This window comes from Varanus komodoensis, unplaced genomic scaffold (genome assembly GCF_004798865.1).
Source record: "Varanus komodoensis strain SLA01 unplaced genomic scaffold, ASM479886v1 scaffold5, whole genome shotgun sequence".
Lineage (NCBI taxonomy): Eukaryota > Metazoa > Chordata > Lepidosauria > Squamata > Varanidae > Varanus > Varanus komodoensis.
The window spans coordinates 30,925,956-30,947,586 of record NW_025336087.1 but is presented as its reverse complement, the minus strand read 5'-3'; the positions used below and the strand labels follow the sequence as shown (position 1 = coordinate 30,947,586).

General features: G+C 41.9%; 1 long non-coding RNA gene across 1 annotated transcript; it reads left to right on the top strand.

Moving 5' to 3' along the window:
- The first annotated feature begins 1,956 nt into the window (after positions 1-1,956).
- On the top strand, positions 1,957-10,698 carry LOC123031373. The gene is made up of 3 exons (XR_006416279.1): positions 1,957-1,967; positions 2,957-2,959; positions 8,600-10,698. It is a non-coding gene; the product is annotated as an uncharacterized LOC123031373 (long non-coding RNA).
- The last annotated feature ends 10,933 nt before the right edge of the window (positions 10,699-21,631 follow it).

Here is a 21,631-nt window from a genome sequence, read left to right as displayed (position 1 = left end):
CATGTGATCAACTGACCAATAAGTTAGGACAAAAGACTGTGTGCCATGGAAACAGTGTGGGGCTGTTTGCCTTGATGTGTGAAACTGGCTACTGTGACTCATACAATGCTAATGAAGTAATTAGAGCTAGGAATTGCAACAGGGATGGATGCAACTCCTTGTCACAATCTAATAGTCTCGCTTGTTCTTTATTCCTATTATAAACATAATGTAAAACTGTGAACCTGTGATGTTTCATGTAAGCACATTTAAAGATCATCCACAGGTCTAAAAACATATTGTTCCCATACACAGGACAGCAAGGCCTAGCCTTTTATTCTGTTTTGACAATAATGCTTCACAATGACTTTCAGAAGGTAAAGCTGATGGATCTTGTGGTCTGTTCCACATGCACAGTTGGACATTTGGAGGGGTTATTTTGGCCTGTAATGAGGTGAACTAGCAAAGAGCTGTATTCAGATCTGTAGACATGTAATGGGAAGAATTGTGGACTTAATGCTTGTGTTTCTTAATAGATATAAGGATGCAACGGATTGTATCAAGGGATGTGCATTAAAAGTAAACAAAAGTGCAGTGACAATCACTAGCAAGTATACTGAGCTTCTGGCTTGTCTAGAGTATCGCCATTGAAATTAATGAAACTTCTGGTCTCAGCCTAACATATTTCAGGGTTGCTTTCAGGATTACAGTGTCAATGTTTTCAAAGGAGAACTCTGAACCCATGATAAGTGGGGCAAAGGGAAGTTTACATAATTCTTTCAATGCAGGTATATGGGTAACATAATCCTCTATTATTTGCATATGGAACCAGAGATGAGTCATTTTTCCAGAATAACTATTACAGAGTATGAGAATGTTATCTTGTTTATTGAATTGGAAAAGAAAGTAATAGATAGCAAATTAATTTTAAACTAAGTAGCACTATGAATCTGGTGACACTGCAAAAGGAATGTGAAGCCTCCAAATACCAGATTTACTTTTCTCTCTTTAAAACACCAGACTTGAGTCCCTGGCTGCTCTGACATGTGCCAAGAGATGGGTAGCTGCCGTAGGAAAGGGGAGGCAGTCCTGGCTGTGCTCACATAGCTCCCCTCCAGTGTCCTTTCCTTTGGCCAATCAGGAGTAATGGGCTGAAGAGGAAGGAGCCAGGAGCAAGCCGAGAGAGGCATGGCCTTGTAAGTGGTCGCACCTGTGCTGGGTGACCATGGGGGGGGGGGGCAATTACAAGGGTAATACTGTGGGAGGAGAAATGAACAGAGCACCTGTTGTGCATGCAGGAGGCCTTGGTATGAGCTCATAGCCAGCAATAAAGTCTGGGAAAAACAGCTAACTATAACACCCGGTGGGCTCAGTTTAGGGAACAGATGCCACCCAAGAAGGGTAGCAAGAGTGCAACACAACATCCAATGACTTCTCTGTGTGCTTGGGAGCAGAATGGCCAGCCTAGAAGATCCTGGGCAGAATCACCTGTAAGGAGATAGGTAGCAAGCAAGAAGGCAGCTGGGCCAGGTGTGACCTTGGGGAGCACCCACTAGGAAGACAAAAACCCTGAAGCAGTAACACACTGTGCTGAAGGGCATTTCAGGCACCCTTGCATTGTTGGCAGAGGGCATGGAGCACTTAAGGTCTCAGGCCCAACAGTGTGCACAAACTGGACGTCTGGCCAGGTTTGTCAGCATTCCCAGAGTGGGGCTTGCCAACCTGAACATGGTGTTATGGGCCTGATCCCTGGCAGGTAGCAGCACTAGCATAGAATATGATGCGGCATTCAGGAAGAGAGCCTCCCATGGTGGAATCTCTTGGATTATGAGATATAGCTGGTCATCATGGACCTGCACATTAAAAAAGGACCAGAGGTCCCCAAAATGATTAAAGGCATGGCCAGAAGAAAGGCTGATCATGGAGTGTGCAGGGAATATTGTAGTGCTGAGGAACACCACTGATAATAGTAGTAAGGAGAAGACAAGGTTAGATTAAACCAGGGCTTTTTTTGTCATAGAATGGACCGGAACAGCGTTCCGGCGCCTTTTTCCAACGGATTTTTCCACGTGATTTTGAATCACCCTGTCGGGCGTCGCAGGTCGGTGGCAAAATCATTAAAATAGTGCGTGTGGGCTGCTTGTGTGTCCACGCTGGTTGTGATGGCCCAGCTCGGCTTTTGATGCTGCTCAGCTTGTGATTGGTCGTGTGGTCACACGCTGTGCTTACTGCCGGTGGCGACCATTATGTTTCATTACACAGTCTTGGTGTGTGTAGAGTGACTGGCTACGTGTAAAAGGTAAATAATTTCTTTATTTTAAAAAAAGCTGGTGAATTGAAAATCTTTTTTTAATTTTTAGTGTAAAAGTGTGACCCCAAATTTAAAAATGAAAAGAAAAAAACTAATTACTTCTCAAGCACCAGTCCTCCTAATAAAAGATTACCCTAAAAAAAACCCTAAATAAAAGATTAACAAGATGTGAGTTCTGGCACCTTTTTTTTTTTTTAACAAACAAAGCACTGGATTAAACTGCAGTAAATAATGGCAGAAATTCAGTTGAAGTAAGTGATTATATTTGAGTGAAATGTTGTGTTTGTAGAATTTAGAGATATTCTAAAGCAAGTGCTAGCAAGCACTAAAGTAAAAGATCTTGCATGTACAGAATAATAGGAAAACTGCACATCATGAAGTTTCCTTTCATCCTGCCATTATCTGAGAGATAAAAGAGAGAGAATGAATCTACTTTGGTTTCCAGGGATATAACTATCAATTTATTAATGCCGGATTTTTTCCTGGTTGCCTGTAGTCCCACAGCTCTCTAAATTTTTCTGGGTCTCTCTCTTTACAGTTTTTCTTAATACATATTGGCAGCTATTTGGGTCATGTTGATCTATGCAAATAAATATACAGTGAATATATATTATTTCTACTTCCAAAAAGGAAAGAAGCATAACACCAGCAAATTATTGTGCTTAGAGAGTGTCTTCTATTTGCATTTCCTGTTATCTTCTGGAAACTGCAAAGGAATTTAAATAGTGTGATGATCAGTGGAAGAGAAAAACCCACAAATGTAAATGCTTGGGTTTACCTGCACCAATGTTCACACAGTTGCCCACGGAAAGGTTCAGAAGTACTTAACATATGTAATAGCTGTGTTTAGCAATTGCAGACTTTATACCTGATTTTCTTAGCATGAAAGTACATTTGAGGAAACAGGCATTATAACCATATAATTAGCTAACTGTCAGTAACAGGAGAAAACAATCTGCTACAAATACTTTACAGTACAAGTAACACCCTCCCCCACCCCATCCAAACTGGTAGCTCTAAAGGACTCCACAATGTTTTAAACTCTGTTAACAGAGAATTGCTGTGAGTACGTGAAAAGTATGTTAAAAAAACCCCAAAACTTTTCTTGCAAATACCTATTAGGATAGCATGTATTGTATGATTTGCCCCCCGTTTTTCCAACAGCTATGCAAGAAGAGCACTCATCTCTGAAGAACATAATTGTTCTTTCATTTTCCTGAAAGCCTGACTAGCAAAATGATTTGTGAAAGGGCTACTACCCCAAGAGGGTTTCGTTGAAGAGCAAGATTGGAATTCTCAGTGCTAAAATGGCTTGTTAAAGCATTGCCAAATAACCATCACAAAAAAGAGAACTTGCATCACTAGAAGAGGGCATATATTTGCATGTGCCAATTTATACTAAATGTTATGGAAAGAATCATTATAGTTTGGATAGAAATATAGTGTAGATCACCATCGTGGCAAAGACTGTGTTTCCCAGACCACTGTCAGAGCACCAAAGTAATTAAACACATGCCCACAGGACTAGTTTGCACAGTCACGGTGGCCTGCACTTTGATCGCAAGCTTCTCCCAGGGGAGCTTTCCATTTCAAACCTCTGAAAGTGCAAACCTCTGTGCTGCTACAAGTCAGGCTAAGAAACTAATAAAACAGTAGCATGAATATTTTCACTTAGAAAACAAAACAAAGCAGCTTCCGTAAACAACTACCGTGAGATACTGGCACGAAATCCAAGCAGGAAAGTGGGGGGGGGGGCACCCACAGTGAAGTTCATCATTGGTTAATCTCAGGGTGGGTTCGCATGACATGCGAACCCAAAGATTCATGGTTAAAATGGACATTTTCCAAAGTTGGTGATTTATAAAATATAAATATTGATGTTTTATATTATTAGAATTTCATATGTATGTGAACATTTTACACCAGTACACTATTGTAAGCTGACCCAAGACGTTTGTTGGGCATGGGATAGAAAAGCTTTTAATAAATAAATAGTACAGAAATTATATATAATTAGGACACACTATTTGTTTATTTATTATTATTATTTAGCATTTGTATCCCTTTCTTCTTGAGGGTCTGTTCCATTTAGCACACACTCAGGGATTCTGACATAGGACATGCAACCCAGTTAGATTAAATAGTATGGCAGATCTTATGGTAAAGGCTTAATGGTTGCACTCTTCAGAAACAGTTTAGCTCAAGGATATTGATGGGCCCATGGCTCAGTTCAAGGTACAACCAAAGCTCCTCCTTGCCTGGATTCCCAGCTTCTTCTTATTCCTTCAGGCATTATTCTGCCCTTGTACTTATTTCTTCTACCTGTATGGTACCCAGCATTGCCTACCCTTCCTTCAAGCATCCCTCTTTATTTTCTACAACCTTCCTTCAGTCCTTCATTACATACTGGAACCTTGTCCCAGTCCTCCATCTACCCCAGGTTAAGTTTCAATCCCAGCCATAGTAACAGCATTCCATCCCTTTACAGAATCTAGACTGCAGCTGAACTTTTCCCTCCACACCAACTAAACACTACAAATTCAGTGCCTGCTCAATCCTGTTACGAGCCCAAAGTACTTGACCATTTTAAATATAGTTTGCTCTAAGCCAGGGTCTCAAACTTAACTTATCTGGGGGCCGCTGGAAGTAGAGTCTGGGTGAGGCTGGGCTGCATCGAGTATTCCACCGCCGCGGTGGTGGTGGGCCGCTGACCCCATGGCCGGCCCGGGCGCCGCCGGCGCTTTGAAGGCCGCAGGACCCCGCCCGTCCCGGCAATTGGCCTGTGGGCCACGAGTTTGAGACCCCTGCTCTAAGCTATAGCTAGCATTTATAAAAAGCCTTGGAAGTAAACTAAACTGTCACATTTTTATTCTTAGTACACATGCTATTTGTTGTTCATGTGTTTTTTGAGATAAGGTGATGACTTATTTTCTGTCATAGCAACAGATGTTTGACATAAGTGAATTTATAGCAGTATATTACATAAAATAATGTCCTTAGTAACACTAAATAGCTTAGTCCAGAAAAGTCTTATTGTCTTAGGCTCATGTTTATTTATTTATTTAGTAAACTTATATGCCGCCCCATTTGTCAAAGCCTCGGGGTGGCTTACAAACATAAATAAATATCACCAATACAATTAAATATAAAATTGGAGACATCCTGGCCAAAGTTATTAAAATCAATAAACAATATCACAATTAAAATGACGTTTAAATAAAAAGGTCTTGGCCTGGTGCCGAAAAGCAAATAACAATGGTGTCAGGCGGACTTCTCTGAGGAGCGCATTCCATAGGTTGGGCGCCACCGCAGAGAACGCCCTCCTCCGGGTACTTACCCTCCTGATGTCCTTCATGGAGGGCTCCCAGAGAAGGGCCTCTGCCGCCAATCTCAAGGGGCGGGAGGGCACATATGGACATAAGCGCTCCTTTAGGTAACCAGGTCCCAAGCTGTTAAGGGATTTATAGGTAATAACCAACACCTTGAATTGGGCCTGGACTTCAATGGGGAGCCAGTGAAGCTGACGGAGGACTGGAGTCATGTGAGCACAATGCCCAGTCTCCATCAGCAACCTGGCAGCTCTATTTTGTACCATTTGAAGTATCCGGACCATCTTCAAGGGTAGCCCCACGTAGAGTGCGTTACAGAAGTCTAGTCGGGAAGTTACCAATGCATATGTCACTGTCGCCAGGCAGTCATTCTCCAGGTAGGGACACAGCTCGTGAATCAGCTGAAGCTGAAAGAAAGTGCTCCTCGCCACCGCTGTTACCTGAGCTTCAAGCGAAAGCTCTGGATCGAGGAGCACTCCCAAGCTGCGGACCTTGTCCTTAAGAGGGAGTGTAACCCCATTCAGGACAAGGCCAAGGTCCCCTTCCCCAAAGCCTGACTTGCCTACCAACAAGACCTCCATCTTGTCTGGATTGAGCTTCAGCTTACTTCATGTTGAAGTAAAATATCAGATGAGACCTTGATGTTGCTTTGCCAGCAAAAAGAATAAAGTTAAATTTTAAAAGGTGGCAAGAGATGGGGATAGAAATCTATTGAATCCACTTCTGGAGTCAAAGCAACCTTTCATAACCAACAGGACTTAATGCAGAATATACCAAACATTAAATAGTTCAATTAATTTTTGTTTATTATCTTTCTTTTGTTCTTTTTTGTTTCAAAACACATAATTAAGTCACAGATAAAGCTCTACGTGTGTGTGTGCACACATGCACCAACCTCCTCACACAAATATTTAAAATCTGTTTTATTTATTAACTGAGAACTCCTTGGAACTTTCTGGAAATGAGAAGGAACCCAACCAATAAATGCAATTATATTAAGTCCCTGCCAGTCAATTGGAAAGGCAAGGAACCATTCACTAAAATTCTACCTCAAATTTGACAAGCAAACAGACCTCCCATATTATAATTGTTCAATTAAGATGACACGTGGATATTACTACCTGACTTGTCTATACCAAGGGAACTCCTGGCTGCTGCAACAATGAACTGTTTTTTACTTTAGAAAAAAATCTTCTGTGACATGTTACAAGCCACTTTTGAAAGATTTTCTTCATTATGTGAATGAAATTCTCATTTGGTGCATGTGTTCCCAAGGAATTTGAAGGCTCTGGGATATTTTGCTGAGAGAAGGCATGGAAATGGCAGATTATACAGGGTGCATTGCCATGGCTTCCCAACATTGTCAAGGGAGTGGGGTGTAAGATTATTAGAGTCCCAGCTCTGAGGTTCTTTGACCAGAGGGCTGGAAGCTTGAGCCCTGCCTGCCTTGCCACCAGCAGAGGAAAAAATGCATCAACTCCCTCTCTGGGGTGGAAAGCTGCCTCTGAGAGGGCTAAAAGGGCATGCTGGGGAGGCAGAGAGGAGTGGAGGCTGGGACCAAGGGCTTGTGCTTCATTCAAATAGTGGCCCAGCATCCTTCTGTCCCCCTCTGTGGCACGTTAATTAGATAGCCAAAAAAGGCCATGCAGATTAACTGCACACATGGGGTGTGGGCAGTGGGGACACCTCTGCTGCTGTGCTTCACACCCTGCATTGGATGCACAAACACCTCCAGGGGCCCGGAAATATTCCTGCCTGGCTTGAAATCCTGGAGAGCAGCAGCCAAGCCAGTATTAACAATCTTGCTGGGCTAGATGAACCTGTGATTTGATGCAGTATCAGGTGGGGATTATTTTTGTTCCTCCATCCAGCATTATTTTTGCACTGAGCATGGGAGACACTGGATCATGCCCACAGTGTGCTAGTCTTAGGCAAAGCTGAAGAATGAGCAGTACACATTTTATTTCCCTTCAGCTTTGTTTTTCCTTTACAGAAGGGAAGAATGATTGATTAGTATGCCAGCCAGCTAGTATGGGATGAACAGACTATTTTCAATATTAAGACAGAGCAAGAGAAGAAGGACGTGGGGAGTTATGCTCTGTAAAATAAGAAGCAGGTAGAGTGCTAGAGAAATGGTGGGGAATAATTCATAGAAATTTGGGAAGCTACCTTATGCTGCATCAGAGCATGCATCCTTAACGCTCAGTATTGTTAACACTGACTTGGTAACTACTCTCCATGATTTCCGGCAGGAATATTTCCCAGTCGGAGCTCTAGAGGATTAAACTTGGGACCATTTGCATGCAAAGCAGGTGCACTAATGGAGAAGCACAGCCCCTCCAAAACTGAGGTCTTAGAGGCACATGAGTGAACATGTGAGAAGGAGAATGGGTAAATTGGAGCAATATCAGGAGAAAGAGGCAGACATTTTTGTTCCATGTGCATCATCATTACTTCGAAACGGGGGGCACAGGCTACCTGGGTACTGATCAGCCTTTGGACATCTGATGTCCAAGCTCAACATGGGCAGGTTGAGTTCTTCAGTCCTGTGCAGGTATAACTGGTATATTTAAGGTATGAGGACCCTCAAATGTGGGGGCCAAATCTGGCCCTCTGGATTCCCAAGGTGACCATTCCTTCTTCCCTAGCTTGATCCCCTTTTCATTCATTGGCTTCCTGACTTCTATATTTCCCCCCTGTTCTGAAAGACTGAAGAGTCTCTTCTCAGGCTCAGTTAATGGCAGTAAGAGCTTTCAGCTACAATGTGCTAACTTGTGTTCTTGCTGCTGCTGTATTTTAGTCCCTGCCCCACTTGCCTGTGGAGTGTAGACCCTTCTCTAAAGCTAAATGGGGACTTTGGACTGAAGGAGGTCCTTCACCCCTGATACAGGTATCATGGAGAGGCAAACAGCTGCTTAAGCAGTGGAATCCAAGTAGTGAAACAGAATGCACTTTGGAATAGAATTTGGAATGTGTAAAGCGAGAAGAGAAGAGAAGAGAAGAGAAGAGAAGCCTATGCTTCCAGGTGAGGTCTTTATTATACTATCATCTTGCCTCATTCACAGAATTTTAGCAAGGAGGTGTGAGTTCCATATATCATCACCTTTCGGTCATAACCTTTCCATGTTTTCTTCTGCTTCTTCCATCTTTTTTTAAACAAGAGAAAATCTGTGAAGGAGAAAAGGTGGAACAGTTGCACAAAGCCTTCTGATTGGTGGTAGTAGGAGCCACCTGCTTAAAACGCCAGCACAGTACCTTTTCTTAGCTTGGCCACAGAATGTGAAAAGCCACTGAGCTTAGAGCCCTCAGCCTTCATAGCCTTGTCACCCCCTGCAAGGTATGTTTAGCTCATTGGTCCAAGAGGGCAGATTACCAAGATCTGCAACCCCACGAATGTGGCTATGCACACGCAGGGGATGTCCACTCAGGCCCCTCTTATGCTAACCAACAGGCTCCCATTGTGGCCTGTTCAGTGTGACCCCACTGAAATGGATGCAGCCAGAATGCAGCAATGGGTGCTTTGCAGAGTACGGAGATCTGAGTATATAAGGCAGCAAGACGGCACAAGCTAAAGAGAGAAGCTGGCAAGGTAAGTTTGGCTCCAGAGGAGGGGAAAAGCTGGAAGTGGGTAAGGAGTCTTAAGTAGTGTGCCATTCAGATGCTAGTTGCTCAGTTGTTGCTTCTTCATGTGGCTTTTCCCAGAACTGAAGACATACTAGGCAAGGTGCTAACATGATGCTTTCAAATGTAAAATACAGATACACAGTGCCTCATGGCTCAACTTCTCAGCAACACTGCCATATTTCACTTTTGTGTTTTAGCTAATAAGGCACCTGTGTGATTTGCTTAAGTCTTTAGGCAGATCTAGGTAGCTGCAGGGCTGCATCTGTTAAAAAATGGGGCAATCAGCAATTCTTGGCTTCTTTGTCTCAAAAGTGGAATTTGAAACCTGCACAGCATCTACTGGAGCCTGGTCCAGTAATGATTGTAGTCATCCTTGTAAACACACTTTTGCTGTTTTGTATGTGAAGAACCAAGCCCTCCTATAGAAGTGATTGTTTAAAGAAATATTATATATTCAATTGTAAAAAGATCTTTTACTGTACTGCATGGAGCTCTATTTTTCTCAAAGTTATCCTAGTTATTGAACGTAACCTGTCTCATCCAGTTCCTGGGTCATCAACAGATACACAACATGTCTTAAAGAGACACTGCACTATTCCTACAACACTTACTTGGACACTCGTCCTATTCTGACGAGGACATCCTTCTGATGAGACATAAATAGGACAGCTCTGTTAAGGTTGCTGTCTACTCCTACTGTGACAATGCAGACTTTGTATTTTCAACATCAAGTCCGTTCTTATTTCCTCTTCCCTCTTTGACTAACATCCAGCCTGAGATAGAACTTGTAGAATTCAAAAACTTGCTCAACATTTTGTGACATTTTGGCTGAGTCCCAATACTTAAAGTCCCATGTTATGGATTTTGGCTGGCTTATGCAGAAGTGCCACTAAATTGGATGGGAGTTGCTCTTCAGTAGGTAGGCTTAGGAGAGTCGGTAGGCATACCACATTGCAGCTGTCAGTCTGCTGTGGAAGTGCATTCATGCTATACCCAACATATGCACAGCCTTCTTTTGAACATGGCATTCACAAGGGACCTGTTTGGCTGGTCCTTATGTCAATTATGAAGCAGCTTCCAACACCCTTCCTGGAGCCGAACAGAGCACAGTGCTGGTTGGCTGCCCCTTGCTTGAGTCACAAAGCAGCTCCTCTCCACCCAAGGCTGGCTCACATGATCACAGCGACTGAAATAAGTCATGTGGTTGCCACCACATAAACCTGTAGATGCTGGCCAGATTTCCCTAAATACCCACACTGGGGCAACTTGTCATGTCATTCAAAGCCAAGTGGCATGGATTGTTTGGAGTCAGCAGCAACTCTTAAATAACTTATGCGTTGTGGTTGAGTTATTTCTACTAGTTCCCCTTTACTCAGCACTGGTTAGGCCTCATCTGGAGTACTGTGTCTGGTCTTGGGCACCACAGTTTAAGAAAGATGCAGACAAGCTGGAAAGGGTTCAGAGGAGGGCAACAAAGATGATCCAGGGACTGGAAAAAAAGCCCTGTGAGGAGAGTTTGAAAGAACAGGGCATGTTTAGCCTCAAAAAGAGAAGACGTAAGGGAGATATAATAGCACTGTACAAGTACTTGAAAGGCTGTCACAAAGAGGAAGGACAGGATCTCTTCTCAGTCATCCAGGAATGCAGGACATGGAATAATGGGTTCAAGTTATAGGAAGCCAGATTCTGGTTGGATATCAGGAAAAATGTCTCGACTGTTAGAGCAGTATGGCAATGTAAGCAATTATCTAGGGAGGTTGTGAGCTCTACAGGCATTCAAGATGCAACTGGATAGCCATCTGAGAGGGATGGTTTGACTTGGTGTCCTGCAGGGAGCAGGGAGTTGGATCCAATGGCCCTTTGGCCCCTTCCAACTCTACTGTTCTATGATTCTGTATAGTTGGCTGCCTATGCCAAACAAGTTATGCTGCCTGAGTTCAGATGACACAAGCAGGCCACACTGATGTGTGTAATTAAGGAAATCTAGCCGGCAGATTCATTCTGCCTAGCCCTAAGATGTAGGCTATAATACACAAGAATCTTGTGCAAAACGTGAGGAACTTCTGTGTGAACTCTAGCAAAATGAGTTGATAGGATAAGTATAAGCTTTCCTACATGAAGCTGTTGTTTTGCTTTATCCACTTTAGGCTTTGCTGCAAAATTGAGAACTGAGCACTACACAAGTATTTCCTACCTTTCCAATACATAATATCTAGATGGCACTGTGGTATAGTCAGGTAGCACAAATACATAGGAGGAAACAACCTTTTCTTTCACTTTTAGAAATAAGATGCCATTATCCTGCTCTAAAAAGACTGGTCTTCAGGATAACCCATAAAAAACTGTGAGTAGGAAATTATGAGTGCAGTGTTTGATATAGAAAAGTTCTAGCATGCTGACTATGGCCAAGCTGAAGCAACCTAGCAGTGCTAAATCTTATCATCCAGATATAAAATGGTTAAAGTGATTTAGCACACAAAGCTGGCAATTTCTTAATTGTTAATAGATGCCTGTTTCGGAGATATACACTTCCCCTTGCAAAAAGAGATTTCATCAGGGCAGCATAGTTTCCATATGAAACAATGTGCCCCATTCAGATCTCCATTAAAGTTCAATTGTTTGTTTTCACAGACTTTCTCTGTTCAACCGAGCAAGGCTGTGGGGATGTTATTTAGAACAATTCCTCTTAAAACATACCCATTCTGCAAGAAAGCTAGCATGCAGCAAAAATCAGAATTTTTTAATTACTTGTTTCCTAAACATATTGGTATTTTCACTCATGAGATAAGGCAAAAGGACCTTTTCTCTCTTTGTCTCTGAATTCTGCAGTGCAGATTATAATATTCCCAAATCAGTGTCCCTGCCTGGAAGGAAAAGACCTGCAGTTGTTTATGCTAAACAAGTGGCAGGGTGGGGAAGCTGGTCCATTGGCCTGGGGGAGTGGCCATGTGCCTCTTCGCTGCCTGGTGCTTGTGGTGGATGTGTGGGTGGAGGGTGTGAGGACAGCTTCACACCCAGTACTTTTCACACACATCGCAGTCACAGGCAAGTGACCCAGCAGTGTTTTCTGATATCATAGCTGAATCAGCTTTAGCATAGAGCTAATGAGAATGACCTACTTCACAGAATTTTGCAAGAATTTCTGAGCTGATATGTATTAAAGCTTTTGCGCACACTCTAAAGCACTATATATAAATACATTATTATTTTACAGTGTTTTAAAGTGGGCTCATGATTCATATGTCTCCTGCTGCAATTCTTACAGCAACCCTGTAGAGTTTGCCAGGATTGTTATGGGAATTTATGCTATACTGTGTTATGTTACTCTCTAAGGTGGAGAATAGCCTATCTAAAGATCTCTGCAAAGTCCATGGCATAGGACTAGAACAGGAACTTTCTGTTGAATAGCTTACCCTTCCCTTATTGTATTGCTAAAATTTATATCCCTCTAGAGCATTCTCAAGATCTCCCACTCTTAGCTGCTTCATGCTCCAGCTCTCAACTGTTTAGCATTCCTCATTTAGGCTGTGAGCCACAGGCCTAGCACCATATGGTACGGTAGCAAGATCCATGCTATGATCTTCCCACAGAGCAAGCTATGCCTTCAGCAAAAATACATTTTGAACCATGCAATAAAATAGCATCTCAAACCCAGAATACTAATAGGACAAACTAGCCACTTATACATAGCTCCCAAAGCTGAGGTGTATCTTCAGAACAAAGACAAAGAAGACTCAGATTTGCAGATGCTAAATTACACATGGATACATTAAAAAGAATTACTATATAAATAGAAATGTATAGTCTGGGCACCAACTCACTCTGCTATCCAGGTGCTTATGGATGACTTCAGGATCTTTCCTTTTCCTTCTAATGGATCTTTGTATTAAAACCAAATTTCCAAAAAGTTTGCTGGCAATTGTGGGTTATTTTCATTTTGCATTTAAAACTGATGGCATAATTTTATCTCCTATGACAAGCTGCTTTGGCAAAGACAAAAAGTTACAAAGAGACTGAGCTATCTGCAGTTTTCAATTCTGGATGATATTAGCTTGCTTTATGGCTGGCAACAATAAAGAATGTTCAGAAAGAAAAGCCAGTGTGACTAAACTTCTACATTATCAGTGCCATGCTATTTGTTCAAAATAAATGTTAATCCTGTCTGAAGAAAAGAAAGCTATGTGCTTGCTTCAAGAAAGCAGATTTCGGTCCAATGGTGCTATTAGCCTGACATTTTCTCAGCATCCTTCAAAGCCACTAGCGCAGCCCCATACAGAAAAATCTTTAAAGGATGTGAGCATGGAACAGGAATATGGGGGTGGAGAAGGATGAAGGCAAAAAGAAAGTAATGCTAGAGAAAATGGAGTAGTTTTAAAACACTAGTTTTAAAGGGCAGATCTGACTCAGACAATTTTGTTTCTTTCAGGAAGAATGAGGAGAATTTTATTTAAATAAAAATGAAAACCTTAATCAATGAAGATGGTGCTGGAACACGCTGTTAAGAATTATCATGGTAGGGCAGTAGATTTACAGAAAGCAGCCAGTGTTGTCGTTTTCCTTCTATTAGTGCCCCAGCAGATGATGATGATGCATATTATGCTATTAATGATTAATCTTATGCTTATACCTTGGTTCCTCCCTCTAGTTTATCCTATATCATCCTCATTTTTTAAAGAAATATTTTTATCCTCATAGGTTAGACTGGCCCAAGCTAATCTACTGAAATTAACTGCTGAGTGGAGATTAGAATCTAGGTCTCTGCAGTCCTGATCTAGTGACAGCACTCTGGCTCTCAAATATGCCGAGTATGTATGCCAGTTCTGTTCTTCTCTGTTGGCTGGTGGCTTTTGGGTCAGTGCAGAATGCTTTTCTCTATGATCACATGCACTTCCAAAGGTGAGTGTCTCTGTGGGACTCCCATTTGCTCCTTGTTTCTTTTGATCTCTTTCAATTCTCAAGGTCTGACTACTGGTTATGTTGATTGTATAGGAATGATGGGCGTGCTTGTTTTTTTGTTTCCTGGAAAGAACTCAAATAGCTCCAGAGATGGGCAAGACTGGAACAACAGTGCCTAAGGGGAAGAAGATAACATATCTCTTTGCTGAAGCCCTAAGAAAAATCTCCCAGCTGTTATTAGCCTTGGGGAAGGAATGCCTCCCTTGGCCAAAGTGGCAAGAAAGTGGCTGAGAATGCAATTAGATGTAAACAAGCTGTGACCCACCCTGCCTAGGGTAGGGATGTGCCTGAAATCTCACTGAGGCCCATTGTTGGCTCTTCCCATGTGTTCAACTCTTTTCCTCTGTGCCATCTTCCTGATGAAAATCAATGTTTCTGGGCCAATGGGCACTGGTAATAGCCCAGTGGACTGAGACTTGATGAAGCTTTCAATTTTTGAACAGGTGGTCTTTAGGGGTGATCGTTGAATAGATAAATGAACATCCTGACTGCCTTTGTTGAAGTCTGTGCATCCCTAAGAATAGTAGCATATATTGCTATATGTGTATATATGTGCATGTATATAGGTACATCATATATATGCATTTGTAATAGATTCACCCAAATTCCTGTAAGAAAGCTGTAATGCTATATTTCATTATGTTACTTTTTTATTTCTGCTTATTATTTTGCTTTGGTTTAGTTTAGTTTTTGTGTTTTTGCAACCCACAATAACTCAGAGAGAGAGAGATTGCTCTTTCCCAAAAGCTGCTACCTACTCCTGAAAGGAAAACTTAGTGGCACTCATATGGCACATGTGTGACTTGCTCTGTGGGACAAATAGCAACTGAAAAATGGCACAGGAGAAAAGTTTACACCTTGCTTTGTCCAAACACTGTCTTGTTTGCTATGCTGGGCCAGGGGCGGGATAGGGGGTGGATGCTGTAGCAGTTATTAATACTTTAAAAATAGCAGGACATCTCATCAAGGAACTTCTCATGTCAAGTCTGAGTCTTGTTTAGGAAAATTGGAAGTGCTCTCTTACCAGGTCAGACTATTTATCCAACCAGGCCCAGACTGTCGCTGGTCTTCCCCCCCTTCTTCTGAGCACATAAGGACAAAGGCTTTCTAACTGAAAGTCTTTATTATGTTAGTCTTTATTAAGCTAGGCTGGCTTTGTAATACAAGCACAGACTATTACAGGAACAAAAGAAACAAGCAAAATTACTTTAATGTTATAAAATTGATTCCAAACTGAATACCTTTTGTCCCTTCCAAACTGAAAACAGCTCATTCCACCTTTAAAGGGGATTGTGCTGCTTAAGGGCCAATTGCTTGGAGCATCTGACATTCCTTAACTGGTCCATGCTCTAACTTTGATGTCATACGATTGGACTAATGTTGGGTCCATCCCCTACCATAGCAGCATGCTCAGTAAACTTTCCCACAGAATTTGAAACTGTCTGATTCTGAAAGACTGCCTGATTTATCTCTGGGTCTACTGGCCTTGCCAAGTCACCTGCAGGTTCTCTTTCTAACCCCCGCCCCCTTTCTACCTTCTGTATCAGAATCCAATTCACCTACCTTTGAAGGTCGTACTAAAAGAGGAATGGGGCCAGTCCCTACAAGGAACGTCTACTTGGTCTAGAGCTGTGGCCCTTGCAAGGTGTCAGCCAGGAGAGGTTTTTCCCATCCACTGCTACCTGAAGCTTTTAACTGAAGACCTCAGGGACTTGAATGTGGGACTAAAGTAAAATATTGTTCAGTACAGCAATTTGTGTTGAACTACCATAATCGTTCTCTTAGTTGGTCAATTATCTGCTTAATCATTTAAAAATAAGACGTTTCTTGGCTAAATGGAATCCAAAGGGCAGCAAGCTGTAGTCAAATGTGCCAAGCGAGTGCTCATATGACACCAAGCACATCTCTGCTGATCATGTTGCGGGTTTTTTTCCATTTCATTGCATTTTATTGTAATTTATGTATGTTTTTAAGCTCTAGCACTGTAAGCTGCCCAGAGAAACTTTGAGTTATGGGGTGACACAGAAATGTAAATAAGTAAATAAATATCTCTATTCAATGGAAAGCATCTCCCCTCTTCCCCCAGGTTTTATCAGAACCAGGGCATGCCAGGGTGCGGGGAGGCTTTAGTCTTCCCTCCCCAGCCACAGCAACATACTCCAGAAGTAACACTAGAAAGGATTGTCTCATGGTTGGCAATTTGTTGCTATTGCTAATTATAGCTGCAGGCTGGGAATGACAAGTTTTTTTGTGGAGGCAGTGGCTTGAGAGCGGTGGGAAAAGCCTCTTCTCCCTTTGCATTGGGTTCTCAATAATTATTCTGCCTCCCTCCATGCTTAAAGTCCCTGCTGTGATTGGTAGTGACCCATATTACACCACATGCAGTTAGAACATCAGCTACTGCACCTCCTACAACAGCTCTGACACCTGGCCTAGAAACTCATTACATGGTTTGGGACCTGGAGATCAAAGCATACCAAAGTTTGAACTGAAGGTGTATGACAGCTGTATTTCATATTATCCTGCACGCCCCCACAATACAAACGATGACTTCTGTCAGTGTCGTTGCCTCTGGGCACTGACAAGAACAATTTGTAGAACTTGAGGTTTGGTGCTCCAGTTATCTTTTAGGAACTTCAGTATTTCCTGTCTCTGATATCCAACAGAACATAAGGGTTTGACAAAAGACATATTATCATATAATCTACCCAATAGTCTAAAGGAAGAAGGTCCACCGTGCCACCTTTTTTGCCTGGAGCTGATTTGTATGACCTGTATTTGCAAGAGGCTTTCTCCCTTGCAGATATTTTTGTAAGAAACTTGGGCATGTACTGGAGCTGCAGTCCTAATGGGAGTTAATCCCTTCGAATTACTGCAAATAATTGCACAAGTATGAGATACAGGGCTGAGAAAAGGCAGATAACATCAACATTTGCATAGGGTAAAGAAAAATATATACACATAAGAGAAATGTGTGAGGCAATGGGAAAACGTCTGTCGTTGTGTTTTGTTTTACAGCTATATTCAGTAGGTGCTCTTTGAACACAGCTCTGCTCTCCAGTGTATTCCAAAGATATTCTCTCCCTCATGGGTAATCTTTTAAAAAATTGCTTCTAGACATCAATTGTAGCCCCAGTCACAGGGGAATGGCCCATATGTATAAACTTGAGAAGATTACCTTCATACTTGCCTCCTTTGGGGAAACTCCAGCTCACCTCACAAGAGACACAAACAGGAAGCTCAGCTCCAAACCTCCTGAAGGGCAGAAGGACTGAAAGTTACAAAGGCTGTGGACCTGCGACTCCTCTGGATCTTTTTCACTCCTCTTCCCAATAACCTGTAATGAGAAATCACCCCAAGCTGCCATAGGTCAGACTGTTGGCCCTCTAGTTCAGCACTGCCTGGAGCTGGACTGGCAGCAGATCCTTAAGACAGCTTCCCCAACCTAGGATCCTCCAAATGTGCTGAACTACAACCCCCAGCATTTTCCAGCAAGCGCATGCATGTGCTGGCTGCGGGGCGTTCTGGCCCAAAGTATCTAAAGGGTACCAGATCAAGGAAGACTGCCCCACACTCTCAAAGAAAGGGGGTTACCATCATTCTAAATGGAGATGCCGGTTTTGCAAAGCTTTGCCAATGAGCAATAGTCTCATTGGGACAAAATCAACATGCTAGTCATTTTTGGGCATTCTTTCAATGTGATTGCAATGGTCAGGCAGGCTTTTCACATAAAAGCTGGTCTACTGCTTTAACAGAAACTGCTTTTTACATCTTTTATTGCACTGTTTCTATTTTGGTTTATGTTATCTTTTAATTTTGTTTTAATTTTCAGTTCTAATGTTTGTGAGCTTGTGCACCATTTCTTGTAGAAAGGTGCGATAGACAGTATATAAATACATACTGTGCAGAAAAGGTCCTCACTGGCTCCGCCCTCTTGCTACTGGGGAGCACTGGAGAGAATGTCTATCAAGAAATGTTTTCTGTGCATGGAATCCTGGCTGCCAAATCACAGGAAGGACCTGTACGTGGAAAGCAGGTGCCTTTTTGAGACATTCCCCACTATGTATCTATTTTTATTTATTTCTACTATTCCTATGCCACTACATAGTAAGAAAAATTCCTAAGAGATTTTCATATAAATATCAAATCATAATTAGAATCACATTTGTAATGTAATTTTTAAATTCTACAGCAGTAATAATAATAATGATTGATAATACATAATACAGAGCAGTACAGAGGCAGTAAAATGAAACAGCAAGGTTAATTTAATTATGAAAGAGGAAAAGTCTGGGTGAATGGGTGTGTTTTCAGGAAGTGTTTGCAAGGTGCCAAATTTTCTCCCTCCTGAACTGCATGAGGGAGGGGTTTTTTCATTATTTTTTTACAAGGTTTGGGCCACTACCAAGAAGGCCTGCTGTCAAGGTGACAGTTTGATAAGTTTGGAAGGACCAGAAGGCCTCCTCTGGTGATCTTAAAAGTCAGTTGGGTATATATAAGGGAAGGCGTTCTGCTAGGTATCCTGGTCCTAGGTTGTTTAGGGCTTTGAATGACAATACCATGATCTTGAACTTGGCCTGGCAGCTAATAGGCAGCCATGGCAGTTCCTTTAGCAGAGGAACTTTAACTTCACATCACAGTGGGTGGTTAGCTGCAGCTTCTGCACCAGGGCCAGGGCCAGTCCCACAGAGATCATGTTCTTTGTTGTTATGTGCTGACAAGTCATCTCCAGCTTATGGCAACCCTACGAATGAAAGCCTCCAAAATGCCCTGTCCATAACAGCCCTGCTCAAGTTCAAGGCTGTGGCCTTCTTTATGGATTCAGTCCAACTCATATTGGTCTTCTTTTTCTTCTTCTGCCTTTGACTTCCTAGCATGATTGTCTTCTCCAATGAGTCTTGCCTTCTCACAGTAGTCTAAGCACAGGTTTTCCACTGTGTTGCTTACTATACCGTGAGCTAGTACTTTCCCTCTTTCCACCAGGTTCCAAGAAAAAGGTGTATGGAAATGACCTGAGAAATCTACAGTATATGTCACCTTGAAAACAGGGAGAGCTAGGTTAAGAGTCTTAACCAAGGTTTGTTCAGCAAGGAGGTACTGCTTAACCATGATTCATGTAAGCTGTTTTTGTAATTCAGTTTCAAACCATGATTTATCATCTTGTTCGGCATTCTAGCCAATCCCTAACCATGGTTAAGATAATTAGATATAATGCTTAGCCATTCTTAAATGAGAAAAAAGCATGGTTGTGTTCTATCTTTTCAAGATCAAAGGGAGTTTCTACCAGTCTCGACCATAAGATATGTTTCCTGTCTTGGATGTACTTGGAATAGAATTGCCAATGTCACCCAACTTGTTTTAAAATCCACTATTGCTCTGATATTTTATTTTGTATCAGTGCTAGAGATGGGCACATGGATCTGCAGGCTAGTCAAAAGGACTCCAGTTTGCATTTGTTACAGGTACAAAATTCTCTTCACAGAAGGAAGTGATGCATACAAATTATGTATACATCATGTCCATGTCTGTAAGCCTTCAAGACAGAAGGATCCATTTTGCTGCATTGCATGATGTCAAATGATGTCTGTCATCATTTTTTGTCACATGTGAGAGACCACACAATGAACATAAGTACCATGCGGGATCAGATTCCAATTCTAACCAAAGGCCCGTCCTGCCTAGCATTCTGTTTTCTAGAACAGTAGCCAGCCATATGCTTCTCAAAAGTTAACAAGTTGGGCATCAAGGCAATAGGCCTCTCTTTTCTTGCTCCCCAGCAACTGGTTTTATTCTGTGTCCTTCTGCTTCTGAACATGGGATTCTGTATAGCTGTCATAACTAATAATCTCAGATAGATCTTTCGTCCCTGAATTTGCCTAATCCCCTTTTTAAAGCCATTCAAGCAAATGCTTACAATCACCTTTTATGGAAATACATTCCTTAGATTATATATTGTATGAAGTACTCTCTCTGAACAAGTCTGTGTTCAGAAGAATTCTATTTTCTGTATGGAATATCTTTAATATAAGACCTCTTGTTTCCTCTAGGGTTTTAATCTTGCTAATGTTTACTCTTTGGTATGCATTCATCATAATCCGATTCTAATACATAACATAATTAACATTCTATGGAGGAGAGCAAATCATCAGTCAGTTGTTACATGTGACATTCTCCAGTGTCTAGTTATCCTGCATCATTAACTACGTTAATTTCTCAAGTATGCTCTAGACTAACATAAATTTGTCTCACATGAGAGTCAAACACACTGTTTACTTGAGTTCTAATCCACCTCCAGCCTTCACAGCATCTGGCTAGTAACTGAGGAATGTAGTAACTGAAAAATGTGTTTACTGGTTCCAATATGTTATGATGAAGCATTTCAAATATTAATTAAGCAATATAAACAAGTGCATTACCAAGATGTCTGTTAGGGACAAAATCAAACTTGGTGCTAACTTAATTTGCAACAGTGCAACTATGCTAAGTTGGCTTAGAGCAAGAAACCAGCCTGTGGATGCCAAAGACCAAATTCAGAGTTTGATGTATTAGTAAACCAAGCTAAGGAGAAAGAAGCGACCATTAAATTTCTGCTTGGAGACAGAAGATGGGATAAAATTAAAAGCAGACTGAAAATAAAGAAAGCCAAGGAGGCCCTCTGTCTTCTTTCATGCCCTGCTCTTTCTTCTGTGATGGAAGTGGCAAGGGGCCATTTTACAAGGCAGCCATACAAGAGCAAGTGGGAAAGGAAGAGGATATGGGTAGGCTGTTTCTTCCCATAAAAGCAGAGCTGTGTAGGAAGAATATGACACCCCCTGTCAAATGATTTTTAAATTAGTGGATTGGATCCATCACCAAGAATAGCAACAGATGGAAGACAGACCCACTTTTCCTGCAGAGGCACGCATTGGCTATGTTCACACCACACAATAATCAACCCTACATGATTACCATGGTTTGTGGTTTTGTTTTGTTTTTTTTACCATGATATACCTAACAGACAATCAAGTGGTTTCTACTTTATTGTGGTTTCCATCTTCCCTGCTCAGTTTTCCTACTATTTGCACATTCCTACCAGCCACTGAACTGGAAATTGAATCCCAAGCTGCATCACTTCTTGCCTCTATTACCTGTCTCTTCCTTATTGGCCACTCTTTCTGGAGGACTATGTGATATTTGCATACCATGACTGTGGAAACCACAATCCTAGGTTCAGACAACATCACAAACTATAGTTGTACAGAGAAACCATAGAAGAAATTATAGTTTTATCATGGTTTCTAAAACGCAAACTTACCTCCATGGTGAAATACCATGAGTGGGTTCAGACAACGCAACAATGGTGGTTTCCACAGTTTTCTGAACCCAGACACCAAGGGATTGACTACCACCCAAATTCTACGAGTGAAGTCAGTTCCACTTGGACAGATAATAA